This window comes from Grus americana, chromosome 8, assembly GCF_028858705.1.
Source record: "Grus americana isolate bGruAme1 chromosome 8, bGruAme1.mat, whole genome shotgun sequence".
NCBI classification, from domain to species: Eukaryota; Metazoa; Chordata; class Aves; order Gruiformes; family Gruidae; genus Grus; species Grus americana.
Genome location: NC_072859.1, coordinates 34,826,264 through 34,843,825, shown reverse-complemented (window position 1 = coordinate 34,843,825; position 17,562 = coordinate 34,826,264).

Sequence of the window (17,562 nt, the reverse complement as noted above, 5' to 3'; positions counted from 1 at the left end):
CTATTAATAGCCGCCTTAAGTTTTCCCAAAGGAAGATCAGTTCTCCCTGTAGCAAACTCCTTAATATGCAAAAATCTCCTTTTCCTCACAGCACCCTCCAGACACCCATACAAGATCTCTCCAGCAATGGCACAAGGCACACCAGCTTGTAATCAACTGTCTCATGCTGTTCCTAAACTCCGCTTTTACAGCATCTTTCTGCTCTGACATCTTCTCCTTCCTTTTAATCACCTAAAGTCCATGCACCTACACAACACTTCTGGGGCTTTAAGGATATTGCTCTGTCTTCTCTCCTTTGGGGATCTCCTTTTTCCATTGTAAAACGAGCTACTTGTTGTAAGTAGTGTTCAGTATAAAAAGGCATGGGCTAGTTAGATGGTCTTGTGGGGAAGTGATACTGGTGTTGAGAAGATTTTCCCTGGATCACCATGCGGTTGGGATAACTGCTGAGTAAATGGAAAAGTTGAGAGATGAGCTGCTGCTTGTCTGCAGCAAACCCATAGCTAACATGGAAAGCTCTCTGGGCAGCTTCTAGACCAGCAGGAAGAAAGGAGGAGAATTTATGAACGCTCATTTTATTCCAAGGATAATATTCCTGCCAGTCAACCCAACCAGGAGCTGCTCTGAAGCTATGAGACATGCCAACTACCTTCCATACAAATGCTGCACAGGTAAATTTTAACTGATTTATTTTCAAAAAAGAAGTCTTCAGCAGTGAAACTTCATATCAGCTGTGAAATGGCTGTAATTCTGGAAGCTGTAGGAAAGCCAGGGCAGAAACAAAACTTGAATGAGATGCCTTCAAATGTATCAACAAAACTGAGAAACAGAAAAGCCATGATTACATGGTTAATTGGGAAAATAAAAGCCTCATTTAAAAATAGTGCCATCTTGTAAGGAAAGGAATTAGGGAAGATATATACTATACAGCAGAAAACTGAATTGCAGAGAGCGTTCTGCTTACAGAAAGGAAATATCCAAATCCATTTTCTGGAGACATAGTACTACTCAGGGCTTAACATATCTTCAAAGCACCACATGAGCAGAAGTTTAGCTTCACACTTCATTCTTAAATTTAGCTCATTTTAAAACCCTGTGTGTGGCAGAGTTCTTCCCAGAGTCAACCTCACTCTGGCTCTTTGTTTCCCTGTAATTACCCACCACATGTGTTTTACTAGCACTGAGACCCAAAGCAAGTCCAAGATGCCTGGGCTGATGCAGGGAGAGCGCGGCTGTGTCCCCATCCCCAGGGGACAGGGTGGCAGAGTGCGGGCTCTCCCAAACTGCAAACCGTGCAGCAGAGCATCCTACAATGAGAGAGGAACTTTTTAATCTATACAATGCTGGTTCTACTGGTACAGATACAGATAGCCACGTCTCTAGAGATCAAGAGATGTCCCAAGCCATGACCTATAGTTCTCACATCCGCAACAGCCATCACGACAGGTAGGTACCAACAGGCTTTCCAACAAGGCATCTCAAGATCTCTCTGTAGGCACCTCACAAGCCACACGTTAAAGACAAGCATTCGCTATGACTGAAATTCTTCTGAATATTTTGTGGCTGAATCAGGTCATGGTATGAGAAAATACTGCAGTCCCATGGCATTGCTCTGTGGCACCACAGACCTTAACGATCAGCTATTAAATTGGGCTGAGCTGTAGTTATTAATCACGTTGCAGTATCAGCCTCATTTACACAAACAAACATATCACTCCTCTTACTCAATCCACAGTTATGCTTCTACACTGTTCATTTATCAGTAATAATAATCCTAATTAGCTATGAAATCCAGCTCTTGCAGTTTAAACCACAAGTTCGAACTTAATTCAAATTTATTTTTTTTTTACTACCCTGAATCAAGCAAAAATGTCATGGACATTTTCATGCAAAAAAGATCAAGATTTAACACCTCATCCAGCTAGTAATACAAAACAGCATCCCATTTTCAGTGAATACAGATCAGTCTACACAATGAAGGCTATACAAGCCATTTAATTTTTCAGTTAGGAGTCCATCCTTCCACCTCCTCCCCGAGTGCCAAGAGATACAGATGTGCTAGAGAGACCGGCCAAAACACGGCACTTGCTGGGTGCTCTGCATCTGCGTGAATGTATTCTTTCCATTGTTTCACCTAAACAGTTTCACAGGATTTTGGCAATACAGAACAAAGTTCATTTGTGGTATGTCAGTTAAAGGAAACACAGAAAATTAATCCCCGCACACTAATGAATGTTAGCGATCAGAAAATACCTAAAATAAAGAAATATCTAGACATAGCAAACCATTCTTCAAAAAACCCCCCAAAAAAACAACAAAGGCAAAATTGCCCAGCAAGCTGTTTACAGAACTCAAGAACAGAAAATTGCCTGACCCTGTTGAGAAATTCTTTTACTGAACAATGATTAGCTTTGAATTTAACAAGGCCTATGAGTCATTAATGTGTACGGAGAAGATATCCTAACCTTGAGAACAGAAACATCCTGGCAGGATTGCCCAAACAGGGTTGATAAGGAAGAACAGCTTGGCCGGACAACAGAGTTGGGAAACTTCCAAGTAGAAGTTGTCCTCAAGACCATAAAAGGGACAAAGGAGTGGGGGGCTAACTCCCCAAACGACCACCGATGACCACCCGAGACCCCTGCGCACGCGTAGTGTAGTTTTGCAACACCAGCATTATGTAAATGTAGTGGATAGGTGGAGAGGCAGAGACTTCTTGGAAAACGTATGAATATTCATGTCTTTAAGGTATATAAAGGATGAACTTTTGGTTTAGGGTATGCACAATAGGCAGAGCTATCCCCCGTGCATCCGGTGCTGTAATAAAGAATGCCTGCTTTCTAATACTAAAAACGGAGTATTGGAGAGTTTATTATCCCATATTTGGTGACAACCCCAGGAAATCTCCACCAGGCAGAATGTATGCACAAAATAAAGCAGCAGAACTACAAACACCCGAGAACAGATATGCCACTTCCAATGGTGCAGAAGGCGCTCTCCCAGCAAAGGTTTATTTGGGCATGGACTCATGTCAAACAAATCCAAGTTAGCCTCAAAGATAGGTTCAGACCAATATGTACTAATAAACAATAGTTTTAAAATATATATGTTTTTATTTACAGCTATAGTATGTCTTTATGTTTCTGCCTTATTAATTTTCCATGTTTTAAGGACTTACATTTATAATAAAAATAATTCTATTAAAAATAGACTACAAAAGTAATTGCTCCACCTGTTCTACCCTGGTCAGGAATCCAGTCCCTGCCTTCCATCAGGAGACACACAAGCCGCAGAGTTTGCTGCTGTTTCTGGATGACAGCAACCTCACGAGCAGGGACATGGAAGGGGCGTCCAGAAACCTCTAGCAAAGCTGGCACTGATCCTGCTCCACTGCCATGTTTACTGCTAGCAAAGATTTTTGTTGCTGTTAATTGGTACAGGACAAAGTAATCCCAGCAAGACCTATTGCAAGGCTGGACAAACCACACGCCATGAAGGGTGCTGGCAATCAGCAGCAGCCCCAACTGCAGAGATAAGCCTTTTTCCTCCACCAGTGCAATAACAACACCTGCACAGGCAGCAGGTCTTCATTACTTACATCCCAGCGGTGGCCAGTGAATGCCACGCTCCAGACACCCCAACGTAAAGACACAGATTTGTGCTAGAAAGGCCCTGACCGTGGCACGTGATTGCAGTGAAAGCAATGACACCCCCTTGGAAAGGGGCAGCTAGTGGCTACCACCCCCATCTACAGTTTCCTCATCAGGAGTGGAGAACATTGAGCTGTCCTGACCCACCTCTTCCCACTGACATAGGCAGTGTTTCTCAGACACCACCCCTACCAGACCTCTTCCCAGGACAGGCTAGCTGTTTTACTGGGAGAGGGAAGCCACAGGCTCTGCAGAAGACTTGGTCCTCCACTGAAAACCTGGGAGGAAGACTTTCTGGGCACGTGGCACAATCTGCAGCCAAGTTGCCAATACTCTCAGCGAATAACGAGTGTATCTGATGTGTGTGCAACATATTCTGTGGAGACACTGATTATACCTGAACAATGTACTTGAGACAGGTTTATACACCAAAACCCGTTTGTCTCACGCTTGCTCCTTGCCACTAGCCAGCGGGGTGCTGCTCCAGCCAGGGAGGGCCACTGGGCAGAGACGGCTTTGAGAGTGTTTTGAATTTACAGCTTTTTTTCCCTGCGCACATCATTACCCACAGGCTCAGCCCACATTCAGTGAAAAAAACTCTTCCCCTGGCTCGTTCTGAGCCCCTGCTCCACCGCCTCTGGGCTTTCCTTTTTACTGAGGTTTGGGGGGAATTTACATAATTATTATTTTTTTCTCCTTTTCCAGACCTACACAGACTTACAATGCAATTACCAGCAAAATCCTCCTGCAGCAGCTATTTTGCCATTAGCTGGTTTTGCAATGGGACAGCATTGGGGCGAGGGCTGTTAGGGGCTGAGGCCAAGAGAGTGAACCATCACATGGGTGATCCCCCCGGCTACGAGCCCAGGGCAGCCACAGATAACACCCTATCGCCCTGATCATCTCTGGGAGAGGGCGGCACTGTGGATAATACACTTTAAGAACATTATCAGTTGAGATTTTTTTTTTAATTACATCTTTCCAAATATTACACCGCAGCACACATAACAAAGAAACACTCCCAAGGAAGTTAATCGGGATTAGGTATGGAAAGAGCAGCAGCTCTTTGCTCGGAGGCTCTCTGCCTTGCAGACCGCCCTGCACAGGGAAGGCAGCGGCCCTGCCCTGCCTGCACCCCGTCCCCAGGACGGGGGGAAAGGGTTTCCCAGGGGGGCACAGGCTACGGCAAGCATCAGGAAAGAAAAAACCAAATGCTAAAGAAATTAAGCGGTTCTGCCGTGAATCTTGCATGCGCACGGCAAAGTATTTTTCCTTTAATTAGATTCTCTACAGCTCAGAGGACACTGGGGGACCATTACGATCTCCACTACGACAGAAGACAACAAAGCTTGCAGTTCCACACTTACAACATCTGAATAACATAAACGGAGCAGCTTACAAAATGGCAATTTACCTAAACACAACTCATACAGCCTCTGTTGCAAATACGTCAGATAAATGGGCTGTTAAGCCAGAAGGGATATTGGTATTCCTAAATAGCCCCAATTTCAGGTGCTCCCAAACTCCACAAAAATGCCATAGCATACAAGCATTCAGGCACAGGCTTTTCATCACACAGATATTTAAAGGACACTTCAAATGGGTGCTGCTGATGTCTGAGATGTATTCAGTGAAAAATGCAGAAATCAAACTGCAGCCACCAGAGAAACAGAAAGACCAAAAACCTGAAAGAGACAGAAATGGGCACTTGCAGGGAAGCTCAGGTGCCCACTGGCACCTCAAGAGAAGCTCAGTTTAAGAGAAGCTCCCTCCAGAAAGCAGCCCCACGACGGGTGCAAGCCCCCGGGGTTGGGGCGTGAGCGCAGGGCTGTTTGGGGAGGCACTGGGGGCAGAATCCCCCCACGGACGCCCTGCCAGAGGGTCACACCAGCTGAACTCTGCTGCATTGAACAACACTGAGTCCTTCAGGGTGGCCCTCAAATTTCAAGAGCAACGTGCTACCTTCAGATGAAGCTAAAGCATATGAAAGAAGGGAAGTTTTTAAGGCTGTCGCTATGAGAACATTATTTATGCTGCTGCTCTGTGCAGGCCTCGTCTCATTGCTAAGCAACCCTGCCTCGCAGCACAGCCACGCTGATGCTGCAAGCGCTGGCACCTACTTTCCTTCTCCGTTCCCCATGCTGCTTTCCCTGGAATGCTGCAGTTTCACCCCTACACCTTGAGCTCTGTTTTTCTTCTCACCGCAGCAGACCTCCACAGCTTCTCCTGCTACCACCTCCTGACCCACCAGCTTGCCAGGGAGCTCCTCTCAGGGGACCTCCCGGAACTGGCCTCCTCCTGGCATTTTGGGATTTTGGTTTCTTTGGGGGGTAGGAAGGAGGGTGTTGTTTGGGTTTTGAATCCATCTGCTGCCCCACAGAACAGCTGCACAAACCATTGTGCCAGCTGGTTCAAGGCCAGGGGAACACAGGAACAAGCAGGGAAGGGCTGGGAGAGCCCCAAGCCAGCACTGCCAAGTACTCTGCAGCACGCAACCCCAGGCTCAACAAAATCCCCAAGTACAAGACACAGCAGCTACCTGCCCTATCAAACACCAGCCAGCCCCATCAACTGCTCTGCGCTCCTTCCAGAGAGCTTAAATGTTATTGCATTTCTATTAACACACTGGATTTGGGGAGCCCTCTGATACTATTCCCCTTCGTCTTCTTTTATCTGAATCTGTTCTGAAATTCTTTTCTGCTACTGAACACGTAACCGGCCCATTTCAATCCGTATGACCCTGCAGTCCACTCACTCAAATGCTTTACAGCTTCATTTTACTGTGCTGGCACAAGTGTCTGAAGTGGCTTACGGCTGCGGCCTCCAACATGTCACATTCCCTTATCAGCATCTCACTCCTCACTCATTACACTCTGAAATCAACTATAGGAGCCCCACTACATTTCGTATCCATATATCTATCTTTTTACTGAATATTTTCTTCTAGTTGAATCACACACTGAAGTTTGGATCTTCATGGAATTCCTACATCTCCTCAAAACATACATTTTTGCTCTGAAAAGCAATTTTGTAAAAAGGCTCTACTTCACTCAGCAGGTCTGCTCCCTGCACACATTCAAAGCACTATCTGCTGACATCAGTGACAAAAATAAGTTTTTACTTAGTTTTATTTCCACAAACTGTGGTTTTCACATAGCCCAGACTGAAAGGAGGTCTGCTCTACCCCAGAGGTCACCACTAAGCCACCACTGCTGACATTAAGAGGTGCCACAGGTTTTATTAAGGGCTTGAACTGGAGCTTGCTCTGAGAGTTCAGGCTGCATTACCAGGGACGGCAGTTAGAAAAACGTTTATGCTGAAAACCACTGATATACGCCACCTCAAACCTCACTCCGTCGCTATCACAAGGCAATTTTTCAGACCGGAATTGCACTTCAGAGCTGTCCGCCTTATCAGGCATTGCTCACTCTCACTGTTGTCCAACGCCACAGCCAAGTGCCATCTTTTTTTTTTCTTGGGCTCTTATTCCTCCAGTGCATTGATAAGTTTAATATTGTTCTCACTTCCTTTCTTAAATTCTGTCTAATAAAAGTGTCACATCATTCTGGCACCCAGTACCCGTTTCTTTCAGGAGTTGTGGTATTTGTACGACCAGGCTTTCATACCTGGCCCTTCTACACAGACCTCAGAGACCATTTCAGTTCACACCGCGCACAGGTTTATGCATTTACAGCCACACAGTAATGGATTGTTCACACAAAACGCAGGGACAGGCAACCACGCAGGACGTCCCTGTGCAGCCTTTCTGCACAAGCGCTACAGGAAATATTTCACTGCAGCGCAGGGAAGGGGGCAGCATCCCCGGCTTCAACCTTTGCAGTGAGCTTTGAGACACTGCAGACCACTTGAGAACCAAGTCTTCTGGCTCCAACTACCCAAATCTTTCTAGGGAGATTAAGTAAATGATTCAGAGCAGCAAGGAACCTGTGCCTTTAAATTGCAGAGAAATCCCAAATACTATAAAAGAGTTTTGTGCTCCTCCACAACAAACAAGGAAACATTCCCTGCACAGGACATTTTACCAAAGACTGTTTCTCTAGGGATTCCTCAGGCAAGAGGCGTCAGTGAATGCAGTGGATATTACTGAAAGTTATAGAAAGGTCTAGAGAAAAACCAAAGATTTCTTAATCTGGCTACAGGCAGTGAGGAGACAGCAGGACATTGCTATACCTGCTCTCGGCCTCCCGGGCTGTTAGAGCATCTCTCCAAGGAGCCCGGGGCTGCCCTTGCTCTCCAAAGCAAGGATCGCCGTGCCCATCCCCTGACCAGCACGCACAAACTGCCCAAAATCTCTCGCAATGCCTGCTCGGGTACGAGGCTACTTCTCACATCACAGCGGGACCAGGACTACAGCAGCACCCGCCTGTACGAGAGGAAAGCAAAGCTGGGAAGAGAAGGATGGGCAGGGAAGGAGATGGCAACAAGCTGCCCTACTTTAATGCTATTTTTGAGAACTCTCTCTAAAATCTGGGACTATGACACGATACATCAGGCATCCCCACATCCAGCACGTCACCACATTCAACCTACCACTGCCAATATCACTGACCCCGAACAGTGCTAGTATTATCTTTGAAACTACAGAAATATCTTCCATCTAATTCTAACATGCGTAATGAGGGATGCAACTAAATTTTCAGAGCTCCCACATACAAGTACGTCCATTCAAGTAATGCAAAGTTTTGCAATTCAAAAAGCATTTCTTCCCAAAATTCACTCTGAGTACATTAAGTATGAACTATAAAACACAATGGCCATATCTATACAGCATTGCATAGTTTTAGTGGATAATCATAATGTGTAACTGATTTAATTCAAAAAGGATTAAGTCTTCATATTTTATTAACACATCAATTTAAATGCAGTATCAAAATTAAACCACAAATGTTGTTCAGAATCATTATGAGCAAACTCAAAACATGGTGGGGTTTCTGTTTCCTTTTTGGAGGCGGCAGATACAATTTCTCAATACTTGAATGGCAAACGAAGAGCATAACCTTGTTTCAGGAGGCTCCTCTTGCGGGATTTAAATAGACTGTCACGAAGGCAGACCAGCAGCTCCTTCCTGCATACCAATGTAAAGCTCTATGTGCACTACCTCACGGGCTGAAAAAGACCCAGGACTCAGCAACTTCCCATTCAAACTAACACCAGTTTTAAAGGAAGTGCCACAGGTGACTCAAATTTACCCATATTAATAAATTTTTTGTCTATTTTCTATGCTGTTTCAAAAATCAAAGAAACCTATGGTTGCCCATAATAATCCCAGGAAAAGGCAGCTGTATATAGCAGAGCAACAGCCTCCTAGTAGCATTCTTTCTTTCACAGTTTTACCATTTTCCTTGGTATAACTGCTTGGAACAGAGAAGCCCCTTTCATTTGTGCTCACATTTGATTGATGGGAAACAAGACAACCCTTTTCCTGGGTAATTACAATTCAGTCTGTCTTTTGTTAAAACAACAAAAAAACACTTCTTTGTACTTCATGATTTTTCTCTGAGAAGTAAGTAAATAAAAGCACACCTCCGTTATAAGCTGTGCCCAGCCCAGATGTCCCAGTCAATCCAGCCCCCAAGAGCACATCCTGGGGACGTGCCCCCTGCTAGGGAGGGTGCAGGGAGTGGGGGCCCAGCACCAAACCCTGCTGCTGGGGGCCCTGAACCACAACTGTGGCACTTCCAGCAAGGAAGGAAACTAAACACTTTGAAATCCGCGTGGAAAGCGGAGAGATACCTTTCCCAGGACGTGGATCCCTCTGGTTCAGGCACCAACCACCCATCGCAACCGATGCTTTCAGGTGCACGCTGCAGTCCTGAACCAAGGCCAAGGACATTGTTATCACTTCTCTTTTGGTGTTAAGGAATAACAGCTCGAAATATTTTGCTTGAATTAAGGTATGCTTAATACCTGCCTCTTGAATAAATATAAATGAAACCTAACTTGCAGTTCTAAGGAAACAGTGCAGCACTGCAAGTCTCCATTCAAATGGATCTCTGAAAATATAGCCTGTGGGAAAATAAATATTGCTTGTTTTAGCAGTGTGTCACATGAAGTTTGAAAAACACAGTTTCTCATCACCCTGAAAACCCACCAGCTATAAGGATACACTAACCAACAGACACCATGCTGCACTATGCTGATCAAGTCAGAAAAGCAATTTTACCCGTCAGTGAAAAAATGGCAGTACTTCACCTGCTAGTTCTCACCCAGCCAGCCAGCTAAGCCCTCGAGATCTTTTCCTTGGGAGATAAGCAAAAGCAAACGCATAATCCAAAGCAACAGTTCCATCCTTTACATTTAATCTGCCCAGTCTTGCTTTCTGCAAGCTAGCCCTCGTGTCGTGTCAGCTCATCCCATTTCTAAAGTGCAATGCACAGTGCCTCTCCAGACAAAGGATGGTGCTCTTAATGGATGCTTAATATGTCAAAAGCATGTATTTTTAATTAACAACACAGAGTTTGACATCATGGGTAATTTACTACCCACACATCTGACTAATACACTGTCTCCAGACCAGCTGAAGAGATAAAACTCACAAAAATAATAAAAGCAGCTTTTTTTTAAATCCAAGCACAAAAGAGCTTTAGATACAAAGCTGGACAGTAAGCACACATTATTGTTGTTTTCTGCTGTGGCTTCTCATCAGCGAGGTGGCCTTTTCCAATCACATATTAGAGAATAAAGAGATTTACAAAATCAAGAGCATCAGAGAGCTGCTAGGCAGGGAAATCACAGAGGTTTTGCTTATCTCAGTACCTTAGCAGCATGTACACTGCATAAAATACAATGTTGACATTCTGCCAGTAAAACTGTGGGAACTCAGACATCAAGGGTTTTTTTTTTCCTCACACAGTTTCTGGGCTTTTCAAACAAGAATTTTAAGCAGCAGATTAGGTAGGGGTGATTCACATTGAAACCACCAAGCCACAAACCCATCCCTTCTTATTCAGGGGATGCGAGAACCACGCTCAGAACAGAGCTTGCGTGAGTTTTGCTCCTGTCTCAGGGTTACAGTTTGGAATCTAAAGTCCAAGGAGTTCAAATTTAGGAGAAATATAATTTGATCCCATAAGTTTCCTCTGTACATACACAATAAGAAACCAGGACTGCTGCAGGAGGAGCGTGCTTTCCTTTGACACATGCATGAGGTACAGAAGAGGAAACCTCTGGCCGGCTGCAGGACAAAGGTGGGCAGAGAGCACCGAGGCTGCGGCAGGGCTCTGCCCACGGGAGAGCACGTGGCTGAGCTATTGTTCCAAGTCCCTGCTGGAAGTCACCACAGAGGTAAGGTCAAGCAGGCTGGAAGGGTTGGGTTTTGCTAAAGCATATGATTAAGGAGTTTATTCCTTGTGGGGCTGGAGACAGGCATGGACTTCGGGGCTGGAGGTTTGGATGCAGGGATTCAGGGCAGGAGCAGCCCAAAGAAGCGTTCACAGAGGATGGAGGTCTAACCTCAGAGGGCCAAAAGGCACAACAGATTCAGATCCAAATTGGGAGGGATGGGAGGAGAAGAGGAAGGAAGGTAGGCAGATACAACAGAGAATTTCCATTGAAAGTGCAATTTCAGAAGTCTTGATAATCCATTTTCCTCAGTTAAATCAATGAGATGGGCTGGGCCCCTAAGCCAGCAGGTCCTCATGTGGCCAGTCTCTTCTCCATTTAATCTGTAAAATATCGCCTATGTCCCGTTGACACCATAGCATATGGCCCTAATATATGACATTTCAGACTGCAACATAATACTGAATAGAACACGAGAGGTCAGAGAAAGAGGGGCCTGCATGTGCAAGCAAAAATAAATCCTAGACCAAGAGGAAAAAGAAATGCATGGTCTTTAAATACATTTTCTTTATTCAAAATCTGTTAAGTATTATGAAGTGATCTTAAACATCTAAGTAAGACTCAAATGACCTATAAATATAGAATTAATATACCTAATTAAGAGCAAGGATGGTATGTTTATGAATGAGGCACAACAGAAGCAGTGAAGATAAAAACCAGAGAAATACGCAATGCAAAAGGTTGGGGGGGGGGGGGGGGGTGGAGCTGCAAAAGGACACAGGATCTGGCTGCTCGCTCCCACCGCCTCCCCGGCACTGCAGAAACCCAGCAAAGGAACCTGTGGGCTGGAAAGACTCTCACAGGTCACAATTGTCAGTGAGCAGCATTAACGAGCATGAGAGAGATTTTATATTGCTTGCTTCAACATATTGCAAACATCTTTAAAGATGCATCAGCTTACTCCAAGATTGTCCTTAAAACTATCCCAAAAATGACATGATGAATAAGAGCTGGAAGCCTTCAAAAACCAACAGATAGAGCCCCACGCCATGCCTTACAAGGAGCACAAAGGGAAGGAAAAATGCTGCCACCCATGCAAAAACCCCAGAGAGCAGCAGCCCCTTCCAGGGCGAGGGCTCGCAAGCTCAGCTAGCCTCTGCCCCACACAGCCCAGCTGCTCCATGGAAGCCCCTCTCCACCACAGGCCCTGCACCATTGGGGTGCTCCATACCGAAACCCCATCGCAGGGAGCATTAGCATGATCCATCAGAATTATTTATTTATAGAAGAGAAGCCAGAGGCAAGTCAATGCTATAAACTGGTGGGGAGGCCAGTGGACAGGCTAAAACATTCTGTCCAGTATAAGTGCACGGAGATGCAACACACTCCCAACCCCACAATCGATGAAGGCAAGGTACACTCAAACTTCACTACAACGAACAGAAGATGCTCTAGAGATAACAAGAGGTTATATATATTAAACAAAGACTTCCTTGTTCCAACCCTGTTAATGGAGAGTCTCTCAGGGCGTTCAATTGTTACGACAATATTGAGTACCCAGCAGGAAGGTCCAGAAAGATGCACACAGTGTGAGAAGACAAGAAAGCTGCATGGAAGGGAACAGCAGACACCTGCACAAGCCAAGGCTTTCACAAGAGCCTTCTTAGCAGATAGTGGGGTGTCACCAAGTGCTACCTGCACCCACAATCTTCTTACCACACACTGCAAAGCCACTTGGAGAGGAAGCCTTGGGGTATTCACAGCCTTCACTCAAACTACACCTGAAGAGTTTTGCTTTTCCAGCCAGGGAGGATATCTGGCCCCATCCTGTAGTTAGGCTGACAGAACGGCTGCCTGTTTCTTCCACACAGTAACTAAGCAGGGCTGCAGGACTCACCCACTGCTTAGCAGCACCCGGCAGGCACAAAACAATGCAAGTGTTGGGTACCCACACACATTCATCCCTGCCAGCTCCTCTGCTTGGTGGGAGCCTCACACAGCTTCTTGCTTTCCAAGAAGGCAGCAGTGATGAACACAACATTGTCCCCTGACTACACATCCCCCCTTCACCCTTTTTCACAGCACACAGGACAAGAGGTAAAGCTAAATAATGGAAATCTCATATATTGCATCACATACTTAGTGACTTCACTCTGTTGCAATGAGCACTGGAAATAGCTGCCTTGGCTAGGAACCTAAAAAATTAGATTATCTCAGTTGAAGTCCAGCAATACTAATATTCCCTGCTGAAGTCAACACCAGTTCCAGATATGTGCAGTGACTGAAGGAGCGGCAAGTACAGACATCCAAAGTGGCTCCAAGGCCTCTTTTCTCTTCAGACTGCACTGTGAGAGAAGATGCCGCTTTGATATTAATGGCTTGGAAGACTCACCCAAGATCATGGCAACTCCAGCAAGGAAATGCAGGTCAAGTCTCACAGCCCCTGAACTGAAACCTTTGTAGAAGCTGAAGGCAAAAAGAGAGAGCCCACCAAACAGAGTGCTTCAGTAGGCAGGTGGCTTTTGGTTGTGACCCATAGCTTCTCCCTGATGAGGCAGAAAATGGAGATGGATGGAGCAAGGGAACAAAAGCAAAGCAGAAAAATAGCACGAAAGGGGCTGAATGACTGAAATCCAGGGAGTATTTGGGTTAAACAAGGTTAGCATATCAGGAGTGATCCCCTGGACTCAGCACTGCCTTCAGTCAAAAACAGTTCAGTCAAACTCTACAAAGAGCCAACAGACACCTGATTTTCAGTGATTAGTTGGGGAAAAACAAAACCAAAAAAACACAGATGAGTTCTTATGGTTAAGCCAGCATACAGTTTTATATTTAAAGTTTTTTATGAATCAGTGACATTAGCACAGTAACCGTATTCACAGTAATCCTCATCTGTATGGTCTTCCAGTTCTGCCGTGGCCTCCATGAACTTGGCAGAGCCAGCCGTCTCTTCAGAAAGCCAAGTTTTCCTCAGCGCATTCTGAAGCCGTGGCCAAGCAGCACTGAGCTACGGCAAGAGCCAAAAAAAAAAGACGTTTGCCTTTAGCAGAAAGAGATGGCAAAATTAAAGTCTCCAGAAAGAAAGCTGGAAGCCAGAAATAGAGGACCAAAAAATCAGTAGACCTCATGCTTTGACTTGGAGCAGCTAGGAAACTGCACAGCATGCCAAGAGAAAGACAACAACATGCAAAATCCTAGCACAAGATCCTAACTGTTCAGATCACTATCACCTCCAAGAAGGATGATTTCCCCCCCCAATAGGTAGGAAAACTCATTTTGTTTCATCAGCAAAATGTATTTCAGCTCCTATCCGAACCAAAAATCAGGAGATACAATAAAAGGCAAAACTATGACTGTAGAATTACAGAAATGACATAATTAAGAATCTCACACAATATGTTCTGGTGAGAGCTGCTGATAATGCAATAATCCTGCTCCCATGCCATTGGCACTGTGGCACTGCTAGAACAAGGAAACGTCGCCTGGAGAGGGAAGCAGAGTAAACATACTCACCGCCCTGCAGGCTCTAACCCCTGAAATTCAGGGTCACTGCAGCACCAGTGTGTGTGGAGACAAGCAGCTGTCAGATAACACCTCCAGCTGCGATCCAACTCAATACCAATGTTCTGGAGCACTCCTTAGGTGGTTCAGCATCCGAGCTCCCTGCACAAACAAGGATCCACAAAGCAATTCAGTGCCACAGCAGAAACTGGCAGCCTCCTCCCCAGCCTGTGCAGTGACACGCTGTACGCCAGACCAGTGCCCACAGCTGGCAATTCGGGGCTCTGGCAGTCATTTTCCATGGTGAGGATGAAGCAAGAGCAGAAACTTTCAAGTGTTGTACAGGAAATTGAGTCCAGAAGATGGAAATCCAGAACACCATTGTGGATCTCTGTGCTGTCACGAGCAAAATTAATTTGGTGTCATGTTAGAAGTTTACAACCAGCTGCCACATTAATGTATGACTGAAAGCTTAAAAGGTGTTAAGGGTGAAATACCTTATTAGCAACACAAGAAAAAATATTCTGCTGATAACTGCTGATAAATGGTTTCTGAAAAGTTTCACATAAATAAGCTTAAAGTTGCAATTTTTCAGCAGTGCTGTCAGTCTCACACCAGAGTAGGTCAATGAAAATTGTATTTGTCTTTTGGAGGCTTTTCCACTTGAGATTTGTTTTGTTTTAGCAGTGAGACATGATGGGGAAAAATAACTCTTTGCAAGATTAGGTTTCCCATCCTAACAAAAAGTAAGAATTCCCACTAAAGCAGTGAAAATGGGAACATTGTATAGTTAGTCCTGTTTGAGACAATTCCTTTAGTTATTATGTTTAGAGTTACTTCTATTCCTGTGTCATACTAGAGGGATATAAACAAAGATTGATAAATTGTCTAATAAGATTTTGCTCGTGAGTAAATCAAGCAAAAGATAATCTGGACAACAAAAGAGTAGCTAATTTTTCTACTGAAAGGTATTTACCTGATCGCATGCATCTCCTTCTCCCATATACACGTATGGGTTGCAACGATCAAATACAACTGGCAGAAATCAGCAGTGCAACAACCCATGCTGAACAGCCAGTGTCAGGCAGAACCTGTTCATTATGCGATGACTAATGCTACAGGGAATCACTGGATCAATAATCCTGTTGCTTCTCCATGTTGGACAAAGTGGGAACTGTGGCTGTTAAAAAACAGAATTCAAATTTTGAATGTGTTCTAGTCCCAGTTCCAGATGGGCTTCTCCATCCACTGCTCTGTCCTATCAGACTATGTTATGTTGGATCCAAGCAGCAGAAAGCCAGTTTCTTTTTTCCAATTCAGCTTTTGAAATGGGAGATTATCCCAAGACATTTCCAGACCCAAGCCCCAAATTCTGCTCTAAGCCCAACCTGTTTAATTGTCTCTTCTGCCTCCAGACCTGCACCCACCTTCCTCCTGGTTACTGCACGTTGCTCTGCTCCACCAGCTCACTGCCAGAGGGACAAACTCTGTGGTCTATGGTTCAGAGGGAATTAACTGAAATTATTTGAGAGATGGATGGAGTTGGTGTATTAAAAAGATTAACTCATTTTAGCTGCCACCATTCTGTATATTAACATGGCTGAAGCCTAATGGGGAAGTCAGCCTTAAAATATCTGAAGGGACTAAATAGCCAGGATGCACTATTCAGAAAAATAAGGGAACAGTACTGGAATTAAAGATGAGCTGCCAAATATTTAAAAAACACTGTTCTTTTGCCTGAATTTGTTTCTTTATGCGGGCTTGAAAGACTGTCTAGAATGGCTTTGCTGGATTTGTTCTTTGTTTTATCCTTAAAATATTAGGAATGCCAATATTAGCCTGTTTTTCAACAATTCTCAAAGATCCCAAGGACGTATTTTTAAGCGAAGCCTGAAGGAGAGATATTGGATTTTTAGCAAAGCCTTCCTTTCTCTGAAATGTTAATTAGCCACTGAAGTGGAAAAATTAGAAAAAAAACCAAAAAGCAGAAATTCATAATATTTCCCTCTCAACCTTTACCTTTTAAGCACAGAGTTTTCACTTCCTTTCTTCTTGAAACTTTATCTTCACATATTTTCTCAGGTTTTTGTAGACCAGACACCTCAGAAGTTTAAAATAAATACCCTTCAGCCCCTTAAAGCCTTTTTCCAGCTACCAGTATCTAATTCATTACATAGTCCAGCTTATTAATGGAGTCAACAGAACCCTATTTTCTAGGTATTTCGAAATTAAATAAGCAAGAGAATAATTCTCAATTTTCCCATGATTTGTCATTATAAACATCCATTCTCATGGCCCTTTGCTCACGTTGAAAAGATCACCATCAATTCTGGGAAAACAACCTTGACTGACGGTATTTCCAGACAAGCTATGAGCCTGTCCTTTTTAGTACAAAGCAATTGATAACAAGTAAGGTTATTCAGCTGATTATATGATTGTACTCTAAAAACTCATTGTGGGGCTTTCCCTTAACAACTTCCAGCTTGCTCCCCCTTTCCAGGAGGAATGTGAACAAAAAAAAGCATCATGTTATAAAGAAGAGATGAAAGGAAAACCAACGGGCTGCAACAGCCCTTTCATCTGTAGGTCTTCAAGAAATATCTGTAGGGCAAATACTTCTGATTCCTCCTGAAGCAATGTCAGCCCCAGCAGCAGCTCTGGGCTGTAAACAAGAGCAGCAGCAGAGACCTGGCGGTACCTTGGGCTGGAGTTTGGAAGACGTTGCATCCTGCTTGAAGCTTTTTAGGAAAAGTTTTGTTCTGAAAAGTTTAAGTCAGGAGACGATGTCTTTTCAAGAGAGATGGTAACTCTGGCATAACTAATTCCAGCTAATCCAAATTTACCTCAGCTACGCCTGCACCTCGTGCTGCCTGCAGAAAGCAACTGGGCAGGCAGGCAGGGAGGTACCCAGCAATGGGGAGAGGCAGAAGCCTGGCTGGAGCCCTCCCCATGTCCCTGGCTCCAGACCTGGCTCTGCAGGGCTCGTCCCTGGCTGCATCACACAGGCAGCTCACTCCACACTGGAATTTGAAAACATGATTTCACCACAAGTTTCTGTCCACACAGGAACAGCTGACAGCTCACCAAAACCCTGCGTGAGCATTAAGCC